Source organism: Anser brachyrhynchus, assembly GCF_964034855.1.
Source record: "Anser brachyrhynchus genome assembly, chromosome: 6".
Classification (NCBI taxonomy): Eukaryota; Metazoa; Chordata; class Aves; order Anseriformes; family Anatidae; genus Anser; species Anser brachyrhynchus.
The window spans coordinates 29,176,307-29,191,670 of NC_137700.1; the positions used below are offsets into that span (position 1 = coordinate 29,176,307).

Genomic DNA, 15,364 nt, shown 5'->3' on the forward strand with positions numbered 1-15,364 from the left:
TGTTTCAGACAAGACAATTGTAATTTAGCATCTCTTTTAAACATTTTTAAATCTCTTCATAAACTCTGGTGTCTGTCCCCAAACAGCAATCCAGGAGAGGATTGAAAACAACTCATTACATTTTGTCTTTGTAGTCCTCCTTGGATGTGTCTTGCTTGTTTGGAGATCTTTCTTATGCATCAGATGTTTTCAAGTATGTTTTGTGAGTACATTTTACTTATTAACGTTTCAGGGCAATTATACCAGAGATGAAGTTATTATGAATATTATGCTCTCTGTTAGTGAGCAGTTACCAAGCTGAACAATACTATGCTATGATTCACTGTAAAAGAGATTTGACAGACCCAGATACCAGGCAGCTCAGGGTTCACAGGATAAAATGCCTGTTGTTTAAAGAGATTAAAACACAGTTCTAATTATAATATGTATTGGTTTTACTACGGTTTTATTCCTAGAAGGCTGTCTTGAAAACAGGATATTTGTAGCAGAGCTTACTCACTGCTAATTTACTCTGAAGTCAAAGTTTATTGTAGGCTGGTTAATTCCTGTAAAGGTGGTTGACAGTACAAAGGATGACATTTTCCTGGCAGATAATATGAGGAAAGGTGCAAGTATCAGTGACCTTGTATTATGCTTCAAGCAACCAGAAGTTATGTTTTGCAGATCCCTGTGAGCAAGAGTAGCCATAACATTTTAATTGAGTGTGACATGATCATGCTAGTGGTGTGTGGACATGATAATGAGGAGGTAACTGCTGACTTTTTTTTTTTATTAAGATGTAAGTCAGAAAGGACATTTTCTACATGTCAGATAACAAGGAAAAATTAAAATCGTTAAAAATAAATTGTGTAGGCAATGCCTGCTATAAGAGGTTGCCAGAAATAGTCCTTTTTGTTGCTTTTAATTTCAGGATGGTGGAATCTATTATAGATCGTTGCTATGCTGTGGGAAAGTTGGATGGAAATGTTTCAGGCAATCTTTTTGAAGAATGGAAAAATCAGCATTAAATAGAGAGCAGCAGATCTGATAAGATGCACTGAGTTATAATCATCAGCTATGATAGCTATAGGTAATGAGAGTATGAAGACACCTTTAAGATACCCTATTATTTGGGGACATATTTCAACCCAGTGCAGGTTGAAAAAGATTATATTAAGATTATATTCAGGAAGAAGTCGGATCAAGAGTTTAGAGAATTATGACTGACTCACTGAGTGTGTCTTTAAAAGTACATGGGAAGAACTCTATAATGTCTGGATCAGGAAAAATGCCATGGAGAGAACACTCAAAATTTTGTTCTCAGACAGAATATCTCCATGCCATGGTTTAGGAATTAAAGAAGTTGGCTAAGAACAATCACAGAAAATTTCAATTTAAGATTAAATCAACTAAGGCAACTTCATAACCTCCTTAGATTAATGGAGGATCATGTCTTGAAGCAAAGCAAGGGAATTTTTTAAAGGAGGGTAAAAGATTTCACTGTGGTGAGATTTAACTTAAGGAAGAAGGTGGATTTAATGACAGGGTTGTTTACACTTTAGAAGGGTTTTCTGTTATGCTTATACTTGTAGAGTACATTAGTAATGTTTCTCTGTGGAGATGTGGTGTTCCTTTGCCAATACACTTTAAATGATTTTCTCAAATGGAATAACCTACATTGGCCCAAAAGGTATAACTGTTTCTGCTCCAGGGAACTGCTGGCTAATAGTGTGATTTCACACAGCATGGCTATCTTTGCAAAACACTGATGCTGGCCAAGTTGACAAGTTCTGAATTTCAATTTAAGTTTGAAAACTGATTGCAAAATGGTTGTAATTTTATCCCATAATTCTGGTGTAAAATATGTCCACTTTAATAGTAAATATTATTTTTTCTATAAATGCTTAGTTTTCTAAATATGTCCCATAAGAGTAAACTCCTCTTCCATCAGACAGAATTAGTAGATTACACAGTCCAAAATACATCTCAGACAAAAGCTATCTGATCTCCAGATTATGGCTTCCGTAAAATTCCCAGCTACCTTACTTGCAATAGGGCTATATGAGTATAGTCATGGAATTGGATATATATTGTATGCATAGGTAAGGGATTGTATATATGCTTCAAGTTTAAACTACGCATAATATTTTTTCAGAAGTACTTTAGCAAACCTTTAGTTTCTTGACAGACAGGAAACCTAGACTCAGAATCACTAGCCTGCAACTGTATGCTAGCAACCACACAGTAGTTTAAATTTGAAATGAGTAGATATTATATTCCATTATACAGAATAGATGAATAAAATACCTTAAAATAGCCGCAAATAGAGTTAGACATATTGCCAGAAGATGCCAGAAAGTTCAACTTTATAAATCAGTTTTTTAATGGCTTTGTGACTGACCCACAAGCACAAACAATTCCTCGTGCCCCTCAGACATCGCACCACCAGCTCAAACAGAAGTCTCAATTCTATTTTATGTTAGAAGTTGGGGAAAGTGAGGTTGGGGGGAGGGTGTTGTCTCCCCCCCCCCCCCGTGATGCACGTAATCTATTTCTCAGTTCAAGGAATTTTAATAGAAAATCTGTCATGTTTGTATAAATACCAGTACAGCTCAGCAGGAAGCACATAGGAACTTTTCTTTTTATGGTAGGTTGATTCTACAGATTGTCCCGTCACTGCCAAGTGAAACCCAGGCTGAGCATCTAATATCATTCAGACATTCTGAAAATGCACTTTTTTCCTTCCTTGCGTGAGCATTAATATTGTCTTTTAAATCATTTAAAGTGCATGTTTTGATTTTTGGAAATGCCAAATTAGACACGCATGGAAAAGAACGTTTTGATGGAAGTTCCGTAACAAAGGGATACGGCAAAGGTAAATAATCCATTTGAAACTCTCAAGGGAGTTAGCTAGAGAGAATTAAAATGAGCTGGGATTGAAAGCACATTTTAACTCCACCACCAGAAAGCTTCAAAACAGAAAAAACTGTTGCTATGAAGTGATTTGTTAATTTAGCTACAGTGTCAGTATACATTTTTTTCTTCTTTCAAAATAAAATATATCTTAAATATTATCTTATTGATAATTTCATTAATGTGTATAAGTAGAATATAAATATAATTCTGGAAAAATATATATGTACATATTTTGGACAAAAATCTAAACTAGTAAATGGAAACTGCCTTAGTTGCAAAATCATTTTTTCCACTTAAAAAAAAAAAAAGTGTGACTAATAGCTTCATAAAAGCATTTTTAAAAATATGCAGCTTTCATAATTAATAATGCAGGCTGTTGTCTACTTATTTCAGTAAATAATTTGAATGCAGCTGACCTTTTTGTTTTCTCTGCTGCATTATTAATAATGCTGAAGAGATCACTGGGTTATTGTTTTAGCAATATGTATTTTGCTTAGCTGAGGTTTGGGTTTACAGCTAATGTTGTTTAAAATGTGACGCTTCAGTAGATTATGTACCAGTTCAGATAGAGCTCCCCCCCCAGTTCTCTTTTTTTCACTTTGTTTCTATGATTTACAAATCCAGAATGTCACTTGTTTAGTTCTACCTTTAGGGAGCTGGAGTACATGTAGTATTTACAGCCAGCTCTTGATTACCCACATCTAAATACCTCATAATGGTAAATTTCATTCTGTGGCAGAACAGTGTGTGTTGAGTAGTGCTGGTCACCAGCTACCTAAAATCCTAAAGTCCTAAAATTCTTAGCCCTCTCCTTTAATTATTTCAGATTGATTTCTTCTTGGAGAGAGTGAGAGGCCATTTTCTTTATCTTATATATATATATATATATATATATTTTTTTCTTTTTAAATAAGTTCATCATCTCAGAGGTACCCAAAACACCTGGCATTTTTGAATACACTGATGTCTTTGTTTCATTCTTTATAAGTAGAGGTAGTTGAATTTCCTTGGTTCTCGGTCTAAGGTTTTTAAGCCTTTGAATTAAGCCAGAAGAGGCTAGGCATTTCAAGTTATCTGGGCTGTCTCTTATCTGAGATTAGTTATCTGAGATGTCTCTTACAAATAACAATGCATCTTATTTCTAGTCTACCCCAATTCTTCAATACTTCATATCTATTGGAATGCGTTCTTTTTTTTTTTTTTCCTCCTCCCTGCAGATTTCAGAATTAAAATTTTACAGTTTTTGGTAACTGCAGATATTGTACCAGTGTCATAGAGTTTTTCTTAAGAGTGAGATTTTGCTGCATATTGTCATACAATATGCTGACAGTAGAGTTTGCACATGCAAAACTGGATAGACAATTTAAGATTAAATTATCATCTGCATACTCTTCCATTTCAGCAGAATACATGAGATCTCAAATCCACATCAGAACTCATTGGAGTGGATATTTTTTTTTTTCAAACAGTGTTGAAGAGGCTTTGCTTCAGCATTGATTGGCACTCAGGAGAATTTATGTATGCAGGAAGTTTCTATGATGTCATTTGAAATGCTTGATTGGAATGGGGTATAATTTAAAGGATTTGCCAAGACAGCAGAAGTAAAACTTCAGTAATGTATTTTATGACTTTAAATAAAACTGTGACAGATTGGTATGGTACATTTCATAAGCTTTAAAAGCTTGAAATTATATGGACAGCTTCCAGGTACAGTTGCATTATTTACATGAAATTGAGACAGCACTCATGGTGATTCAAAGCTTAAGCATAGTTTTGTTTTGGTTGGTGGAATAGTGAATTTACTTCAGATAAAGAATTCAGGCAGTCTAGAGCTGTTAGTAGGAAAAAGTCTTGTGCACAAGCCAGAGATAAATATACGACATCAGGGTATAACTGATGACAGCCACATTCAAGCAGTTTTGCTGGAAGCTGGAAGACAATAATGCCATCCAGGCAGTGCAACTGTTATAATATCTAGAGATAGCTCTACTTTCTAATTAAGAAGTAGGTGGTTAAATTCTTACATGGCCGTTAACCTATTTTTGAGTCTCTCAGTAGAAAGTAGTCTGGTAGAGGACAAGTTTTATAATCGATTTTTAAATTACATAATAAAATTAATTGGAATTTATTTTTGATGACTATTTTTCATGCAATTTAATTTTCTGTTTTCTAACAGCTCTGAAGTTGAGCTAAAGTAGAAAGGAATTAATTTTATAGTGTGAGTAATGCATACAAAAATAGGTCAACTGGATTGTATGTAATTTTATTTGTGGAATGCTTTCAGGTCTTTTTTTTTTTTGGTCAGGTCTTCAGATTTTGACTATTATACTACTATTACATTTTTCATGATGCACCATAACATAATATTTTTCTTGTACATCCATGTATAAGAGAAAACTTAAACAGGTTTATTTTAAACAGAGTATGCTATGAAATGACCATTTGGCTGAGTCTACAGAAGTCAGTACATAAACCCACCATTCATCAATAGTTCATTTCACAAGACAGGGAAATAAATCTTTTCAGAGTTTTTGCATTATAATATTTTTAACCCATTAAATAATTTTTAGTGCAGATAATCTGATACAGTTGTACAAGTTCAGCAGATAATTTAAATTACCAATACAACCAGCCATTTAAGTCTTTCAGTGAATAATCATTCCGTTTTATCCCCTTTTTTTTTTCTTGCTGTGTGAAAGTAATGTCAAATAACTGCTAAAGCAAAGCTTGAAAAAAGACATCAGCATGACATGAAGAGAAGTAGGCAGGTATCTTGTACGCTGAGAAATAGTTTCATTTGGATCAGAAAAGAAAGACAGTAAAGCATAGCATACACTTGGTCTTTGAAAATTCATTTAATGAGAACCAAGGCAATGGCACTCATTGCTACACTCTTTGAGGCAATACAGTCACTGAAGGTGAAATTAGGTTTTAAGTAAGATTTAACTGGTATTTCACAAGTTTCACACTGGTTCTCCTAACTTCAGTGGTTTTCACCCACACAGCACAACTCACATAAATATCTGTAGATGTGATCCCTTTTGCTACAGTAGGTGACACTTCTTTATCCCAAGTTAATACAAGAGAATCTCTTAATTAATGCATTCTCTACATTGTTAGGTATATTCTTGAAGTTCGTCTTTGAACAACAACTACTCATGCTCCACAGTGTTGATAATTGATATCCTGCTGAATAAATAAAAACAAGAGCTTGTTTTGTGTATGGAGTATTAAAGTTATATTCCCTAATGTTTTGTAAGTAAACTTTCTGCTCCTAAAGGGGAAGGGATTTTTCCATTGCTTCTTCAGCGCAGAGCTGGATTAACTTCAAAAATAAAATAAATGGCTTCCACAGCTATGGAAAATGAATTCTGCCTCTGGTGAATTAGAATTAGTGTTACACTGGGCAAGAAAAGTAGCATTTTAATGAAGTGTCCACCCTCAAGCATGTCTCCTAAGAAGACACCTGTGAACCTTTGCCAAATACTTATGTAGCTCAGCTGAGTTTATGTCGAATAACTTAGCTGTGTGAAGAAACTGCTAAATGCTGTCTTTGGCAATTTAAACCTTTGAACAGAAACCTGATTTATAGCTGCCCAGGAGAACACTGGCTCAGTTTTCACTATTTTGGAGACATTCTAATCTATAATTATTTTATTTTTAGATCAATACAAAAAGTAGTTCTGCAGACAAAGCTACAACAGCATTCTTTTTTACCCACAAAATGCCTCAAAAGGAGTCAGAGTATATCTCATAACTGTATGTTATCTTTTCAGTTAGATGTATCATGAAGTCAATTTTACATTTAATTGTCTTTGCTGGTAGCAGAATTTATTTCAGTTAATTTGATTTGATTATTGCCATTTCAGCCATTAATCAGCATCCTATTAAACCATCTCACAGCTATTAATTATGCCCCCAAAGAGCCCTGTGCTTTACAGTCAGGGAAGAATTATCATTGAGGACAGGGATTCCAGAATTTCTTTTGATATGGAATACACAACTTGGATCAGTTTGGGTTTAGATTTCTAAAAAAATTTAACTCCAATTTTTCATCACCTGTCCCATGCTTGTGCAAATCAAGTCCAGGAGGGTGACTGAAACACCAGGCACTAAAATCAGAGTCCAGCTACAAAATATATGTACTACAATCTCTGGTAAGTTTATTCTCTCTCCACTGTGATAAATGGTACAGATGAGCCTCCTGACTATCCAATTTGATGAACTATAAAATGAAATCTTGCCACTGGTGTCCTCATTGGTCTTGCGTCTCTGTCATGTTTAAGATGGAAGTATGAAGTCCATGCACCTAAAGAGCAAGTGAAGTTGGTAGTAGAGTTTTGCATGGTCAAGTGCCCCTAGTTTATTCTGACTGAATGCTCCTCTTCCACTCTCCCTCTGCTGACAAAGTAATCAGAACATGGCACAAGTCAGACTCGTGAACAGTTGCTCTCTGCATTCTGCTCTCTCTGTTTTCTCTGTGTCAGTGTTTTTGGACTGTTAACTTTGGTTGAGCTGCTTTTGCACTTCAGTGAGCATTTATTTTCACACTATCTATTCGAAATGTATGTGAATCAACATTACATTGGCACTGTTGAATCTAAATGTTGTTTTGAAAATGTGGAGCTGACTTGAATATTAAGGACAGCTGCTCAGCAAAAGCTGACAGTGATTTGAAGAACAGCTTGTGTGTGGTATATGGGGTTTAGCTGGTCATTTATGATAGCAATGGGCTGGTATGATATTTATGTTACTACTCAGGCTGTTAATACTTTGTGTGGTATTGATCAAATACATAACAGAGAGTTTCTGAGGAAACAACCTCAAATAAATGTTACACAGCATACTATTGTAATTTGGAAGAACATTTCTGTCACAAACAATATTTTTTTAAACAATTTTTTTTCCTAGCTATTACCCAGTTCTTGTTGTTGCAGATGCTTAGAAACATTCTAATTTCTTCCATTCAACAAAATCCTTCATCCTGAAATCACCATTGCAGAAGTCCTTTTACAGATCAGGTTCTGTTCCTTTCCTTAGAAAGTGACTTGTTCTTACCTGTCACTGTATTAATTATATACCTAGCAAAAGTCAATGCCCTTTCGAGTCAATAAAGCCACCTACTATAGGTCTAAATTTCAGACCTGAAAAAAATCACAAAAGACACTATGCTGAAATTATCATTTTCTAATTAAATACTGTATTCAGTAAAGCCACTTAGGCAAAATGTTCTGAGAATTTTCCTTATTGGTCTACTTTGCATTTGTATTTTATTAAACTGCTAGTAACTTTCACCTGAATATGGAAACCTTAGTATAGCTATTCAAGAAGGCTTTAAAATCTGTAATGTTACAGTTGAGGAGAAATCAAGAATGACATCTCTGATTACTTTGTAATCAATGAAATTTTTCCCTTCTGGATATTAAGCAGTCCAGGATTTTACCTTCTGTGTAAGAGCGGTAGCAATGTCACCCTTCAGTACTTTCAGCTTAAAGATATTTTTTTTTCTTTGTAGTAGGGTTTACTAAAGAAATGTAGGTCTTCATCATTTGAATGACAGTAACTCAGAATTATTTTCATATCTGGCTGTTAGAAATCATGCATCTCTACTTCAGGGTTTCATCAAAGACTGCTTAGTAAGCAAACCCACAAGTGTTCAAAGTACCTGGGATTTGGAATAAAAATTTCTGTCCCTCTTTTTCTGAGAAGGCACATACTGGTGGAAGACAAGTAGTAGATGTACCTTAATCAGGTCTGCAGTTACTAGAGACAGAATTACTATGGTACTTCTATTTAGTTGAACTCGGCTGATGTCAAATAATAGCTGTACGTTGCCAGTACAGTGGGTAGCAGAGCAAGAGGATAAGCAAGAGCAAAAGGATACCCCCCTAGAGTAAAATTATGGCATCAATATCAGAATAGACAGAAAAATCTTTGAACTCTGTATACATGTGTGTGCATGTTTGAATGTAGCTGTAATTGTAATGTTTGACTATGTCTGCATGCTGAAGCTACTAGAGTTTTCCCTCAGGAACATGTATGTTATGGCACTTATAAACAATTTGTTTGCTATATCTAAAAGGGGTGATTGTGCTACTACTTATCCAAGCTCTGTCATTGCTGCCTAAACAAAAGTTCATTGTGCTGTATCACAATTTGTCCATTTCTTCAGCTTTGTGTAATGTTCTGCAACATTTAATCCCTTTTCCATTGCCACACAATCATCACTTTAGCAATTACATTTGATCTTCCTAGATATTTTTGCATGTTGCTCATCTATATTCAAGGAAATATTCAAATGGCCTTGCATATGTTCAAATCACTTGGGGATGTCTGTCTAGAAGCTGTCCTCTTTCCATTTCCCAAAAGAAGAATGCAGAGAAGATGGCACTTAACATGTAACGAGTTCTCATGTTTCTTTCCAGAAATGGTGGAAAGGAAAATGACAAGGACTTGTCATTTTTTTATATTGGCTTTCAGCATCTTAGCTAGTGTCCAGCTTGCTCTGCAGACGACTTTCAGCTGCATTCCTTTTAATCTGAGCTCTTTGGAGGGAAGGGAGATTTGTATTCTGTGGTATTTTGTTCACATTCTCCATATGCTATCTGCTCTATGTAGTTCTGGTCTGAGGTTTCCTTAACAGATTTTCCTATCTTTCTGAATCAAAATGTGATTAACCACTAAAATGGTCAGAGAAATAAGAGTTTAAAAATCTTAACACGTTTATTATGAATATTGGTTGCACAGAAATTCCTGATGGCCTGTTTTATTTTTTTTTTCTTCCTGTATTTCCTAATAGCAATTATTCTCAGACAGCTATTTCATAGCTGTAGCTTTTTTTCTAATTCAGTGTAAATTTTGCAAATGATACAGGTAATATATCCATTAGCGTTTTTAATATCTCTTCAATCTCCTGAATCTGAATATTAATATTGCTTTAAGTGTATTGTCTTAGTAAACACAATACAGTTTCATCAAACAGACTAACTCAGAATATTATCTAATACCCAAATGTTTAAGAATTTGTCTTCTTTCCTACACAAGCCATTTTTTTTCCCACAGTTTTAGCAGGAATAAAAGTTTTAGTCAAATAGAAGGACACCTGAAATGTCTATTCCAAATCCCTTTCTGTTCTCCATTATTTGCAAAATATACCAACTTCATTGTTATAGTTTGTGGTAGTCACTTGAGTGTATGATTTGAAGATTTGTTATGTAATTAATTATACATAATTAATTTGATTAATTCCATGAATCCTGCCCACTTCAATTTATATTTCTTCCTTAGTTAATATAGTTCAACAGATATTGAAAATGAGCACGTGCTAGTTTTCAGTCCTCCAGGCTCTTACACAAATGTTTGGCTTCATGCATGTGGTTACTGCCTCTGATATCAATGGTGGTGTGCTATGTGCAAACACTGAAGGATTTAGCACAGAAATACAAGTTGGCCAGCTTGTCTCCAGTCCAAGCTCTGAGAGCGCCCTGCCAGTGTGCCAAAGTCATCTCTGGTGATTTTTCTGAGCAGATTTTGAAAACCTTTATTGTCTTCTGAATCTTAAGTGTCTTCTTCCCCCCAAAAGGATTTTCAAGTGCCCTCTTTCTAAGATGATTTTAAGAGTTGATTAAATTCAAGAATATGTCAAAGGTAGAGAAAAAAGTGTATTTTAGACTACCTTGGAAAGCCTGATACTAAAGTGGATTCCTGGTCAAAAACTTGTAGCCAGACTTCTAATCAGAAGTCAGACAAATAATTTGTTATTTAGCAAGTAAGGACAGATTTGAGGTAAATCTTTCATCTGAGAACTGATTTCATATAGAATTAAAATCAGTTTTCCTTGGGGGGGTGGAAGAATTTTATTCAAGGATTTATCCCATTCATTCTGGTTTATTCCACAGCAGGGTAACTGTTGGATTGTCAAATGAGAGAAAACTTTATGTCTATCAGAATATGCTTCTTGGAACTTCTAGAAAACAGGTACATTTTAAAGAGCTGTCATGGAGAAATAATGAGTGAGGTGCACCCAAGAAGAAAAATCCAAGAACACAGAGACTATAAAATCAAGTTAGGAGAGAATTCCAAGGTAACAGAAAATACCTAGATCTGAGTATTCCTCCTTAGCATTCCCATAGTCTCTGAATGCCAAACAAACAGACAAGAGTGAGAACATCACAGCAGTAGAACATAAAATATTTTAAAAACGTGATCTGTAGTGTGTGGGGGAAAAAAAAAAAAAAAGAAATCATACCGTGGACCAAAATGATGAAGACCTGACAGAAAATCAGGGATAGAGTAAACCAGTGAAGAACAACCATAGTATAGAAAGCTTAGGTGGAAAATGCAGGGTTGTTTGTATGTACTGTGAGTGATTACATACACAGAGCAGATATTGATACCATCTGACTGTAGTAATGCACTGCTCTTGGAGAACGTCTTCACGGCTGAAGGGAGCTGATAGAGAATATGCTGATGAACAAATCTAGGACTTAAACAGCAGCATGTCAAAGAAGAAACTCCTTTACTTAGTTTGCAGACAAAGCCCAGCATATTGTGGCAACACTGAGAAGTAATATTTCTATGAACCACATGGTGTCAATAGTAAAGGTAATAATATATCAGTGTTATGGCAGGTCCATCCAAAGGCATTGTGCTGCCTGTGAGCTACTTTGTTGCTTATATTTTCTAGAAAATGCTAAGCATTAAATACACTTACTCTTATGAACATAGGCTTTTGATCATTTTGTGTTTCACCCACTTCAAGGTCTTGCAACGTTAAGAAAGACTTGCAGTGATATCTAATGCAAGCACATACATGGAAATACAGCATTTTCTGCTGTATCCACTTGAACTCTGTATAAGCACAAAGCTTGCTGAATGGTTTTCAGGGCTTTGACACGTAACTCACTACTGCAAAAAGGTGGCTTAGCTCCTCCATTAGTGAAGCTTTGTGAGTGGTAGAGAAATATCAGTACATCTTTTCTAAACTAAAATCATTTCATGAGAATTGCCACTGATATGGCTTAGCTGCTGCAGAACATCCTGAGGCTTCAAAATACTCTGCATACATAATACTCAACAATATATAATCTTCTGTAAATTTCCTTTATAGAATAGGACAATGTAATTATCCTTTACTATATTATCATTTCATCCATTTATTTAAGTTTAGTAACAATACTTAATGACTTGGAATTTAGATTTTGTATTAAAACAATAATAGCAAAAAGCAAATTCCAACAACCTGTTCCTTAACAGTAAATTAATTATCAGCTTTATACAAGTTTAGTCAGCCAAGAATTGAACACAGTTAATTAACAGTGTTCTGTCTTTTGTAGTCCTCAAGCTTGAATAGATTATTAGGACAAAAGCTACGCTGCAATCTCAGTTCTGCAAGGTGCTGTTTTTCTTATTAGCCCAGCCCAAAAAGGATTTAGGTTTAGATTTAAAGGAATGAAAAAGATGATGTAAAGGGATTTGATTAGTTTTATTTTTAAAATAGTACTCAACTTTTATATAAAAGCCTTGCAATTAGAGTTCTGAGGCAGTGGCATGCCAGAATCATATCCCTACATCTCTGACCATCTATTAGTGTACTAAACACACTAGCCTGTGTGGATTTATGTTATTTTGCAGTATAAAATAGACTTGTAGAGCCAGAAATAGTGTCATACACTGTACTCATGAGGATAACCATTTAGAGAGGAGAACTCTTAGGACCCTCCTCCCTGCACCAAGCACTGGCTCTGCATTTCCTATTTAACAGGAAAAAAAAAAAAAAGAAAGAAAACTAACAAAAAACCTGGATGTGAAAGCATCAGACTAAGTGTTCTCCTTCTTGGTTGAGTGCTTTTAATCCAAGAGCTAACAGGTAAGTAAATGACCTGTGGACACTCAAGGGCTAATTCTGAACTCTGGTCCTGGAACTGCACCGCTGTGGAAGGCAGGAGAGAAGATTGAGGAGCTGCCTCTTGTGAAGCAGGAACATTGCCAGTATTCCTGAGATAAATATGGCAATAAAAAGATGAGCGATCAGTGTACGAGTCATTGGGCTAAGATAAACTAGGACAGGCACTCCCAGCAATTTGGAGTTCATTTTTCAAAGTGTTTGTTTTCATTTCTAAGTAAATGATGCCTAGTTAACACCCTTCAGCGTCTAGATCATGGTGGAGCCAATCTCTAACCCTGTTGAAGGAACCCACTTTCCTGAATGTGGTGAGGTTGGGAAAAGACTGAAGCCTGCAGCATTCCCCTCGAGCTTTGGGAATGAACAAGAGATTGAGGTTTCATCTCTGATGCACTTAATCAGGTGATGAATTCTGGGTTTCCAAATCTGTTTTGAGGATCAGATATCAGTTACCATGGTGTTTAACTTGTATATACTCAGGTACTTAATCATATCAAGTTATACAGTTAGCTTCATCTTCAGAGAAACTGTTGGTATGTATATAGAGATAATTGTTGATCTTACTTCCTGAGATTGGAACAGAGCATCTTGGCACTCTTTGATCCCATATGACCTTTACATGAGTTTATGAATACCAATGGTTGTATGCTTGTATGCATATACACAAAAAATATATAAACATTATATATAAACATATATATTATGTATATATCTATGTGAAGAAAATCCCTACCCTGCTGTAATCAATGACCATGCTCCTGTCAACTTCAATAGAATGATGATCTGAACCAACATACAATTTACTGCATTTTTTGCATGGTTTACAGCCATGAGAAGTAAAATTATGCAGCTTTTGAGCTTACTAGATTGTTTTTATATTTTAAGGAAGGTAGTACATTTATCTAGAATGAAAAAAATTATTTGGCAAGTGGCACTAGTGGAAATGTGACTAAACGTTCCAGTAATGGCCTGACAACTTCAGTCAGAAATTAACCCGATGAGAATTAGTTCAAAGAGAATACGAAATGTATTTGATAATAACAATGATTTTATATTGTGTGCTTTTATGTCAGTTCTAAATGCTATCACTTCAGACAGAAGTATTTCAATAAATGCTCTCTGTCTTGGGAAATAGACGACCAGTGAAACACCTTAGATTTCTTGAGGTTTTATGGCTAGCCTGAGGCAGGAGGTTGTAGACATGGTTAACCTAAAATATGCATATATTGAGTATGTGTTGAGTACCAGAGGAAAAAGCAGGAATCAGCTCCTGATTCTATCAGCTTCTAAGTTCTTCTGATTATTTTCATTTTAATAATTTTAGGCAAGTTTTCTTATGCCACTTTCTGCATCTCCAAGATAGGAATAGCAAATTCCTTCCCTTTGAAAAAAAAACATTAAACATTTTGAAACATGTAAGTAAAAACTGCTTTGTAAGAACTTCAAATTATTATGGTAATTTATGAGATAATAAATGTCATCCTCAAAAAAAAAACTCTTACATGAAATACTAACTTCTTGAATTTGAATTGCTTTTCAGATTCTAAGCCTAGACTGATGCTTTGTTTGAAATGTCTTTGAAATCATTTCCACCTGTTTAAGCAATTTTGACTTCGCTGCAGACATGGCACAATAGTTGCATTATAGCAAGTTAGACAGCTTGTCAAATGTAAAACCTAGGTTTTCATTTCTTTATATCTTGCTGCTAATGCAGTTCTACTGTCCATCTAGATGATTTCCTGTTATACAAATGGTAGTAGATGTTTGCCAATGAGTTCTATCCCTACAAATTTCCAAGTCTAACAAATCAGATTCAGTTTTATGCATTATTTTAAGAGAAAGTACAATTTCATTAAACAAAAAAAAAAGGAAATCTTTTGTTTTAGACAGTTCCAATTTTCACTACTCTTGTAACAATTCACAATTTCTCTGAATACTGGACATAGCATTGAACTGAAACACACCTGAACTGTAACATTGCATACCCTTGTGAACATCTGCAAGAGCAAACTTTCCCTCTAATGGAGAAGATTTTGGAAATATGCTACACTCAGGTGCCACTGCTTCAGATTCTGGGTGATTACTCCACCTTTTATATACTGCACCTAGTTGCAGAAATATCTTCTTTGCATAAATATCTTCCCTTTCTTCTCAGCCTGGCCTGATTAAAGCCAATAAATAGATGCGTATGCAGTCCCTGACGCAACATTTAGACCAAAATGAATGCCTTGTATTGGTTCTGCAGTCCTCAGGTGAATTGCACTCCAGAACACATTTTCAGACTTTCTCAAACATTTTATGATTCTGAAGGGAAACATTCCAGATAGCTTGCTTTCACCTGTTTTCTAATGATAGCTGCATCTTAATCTGATTTATGCATAACATATTTGGTAACTGGATGAAGGCAAGCTGAGTGCTCTAAATGAAGGAAAGCAAGAGGTTATGACATGATTTTTCCCTAGGAATATTTACGATTAAACTCTGTGCATATAGATTTAATTCTGAAATCCTTAGTAAATGTAATAAACAAGCTTTAGTCACATTAAGGCTGAACTGTTCTCAAAA

The 15,364-nt window shown here is 35.0% G+C and overlaps 1 protein-coding gene across 3 annotated transcripts in view; it reads left to right on the forward strand.

The window, feature by feature from the left end:
• DNTT (DNA nucleotidylexotransferase) overlaps positions 1–15,364 on the forward strand; it is a 114,689-nt gene that overhangs the window by 40,209 nt on the left and 59,116 nt on the right. The window lies entirely within an intron of this gene.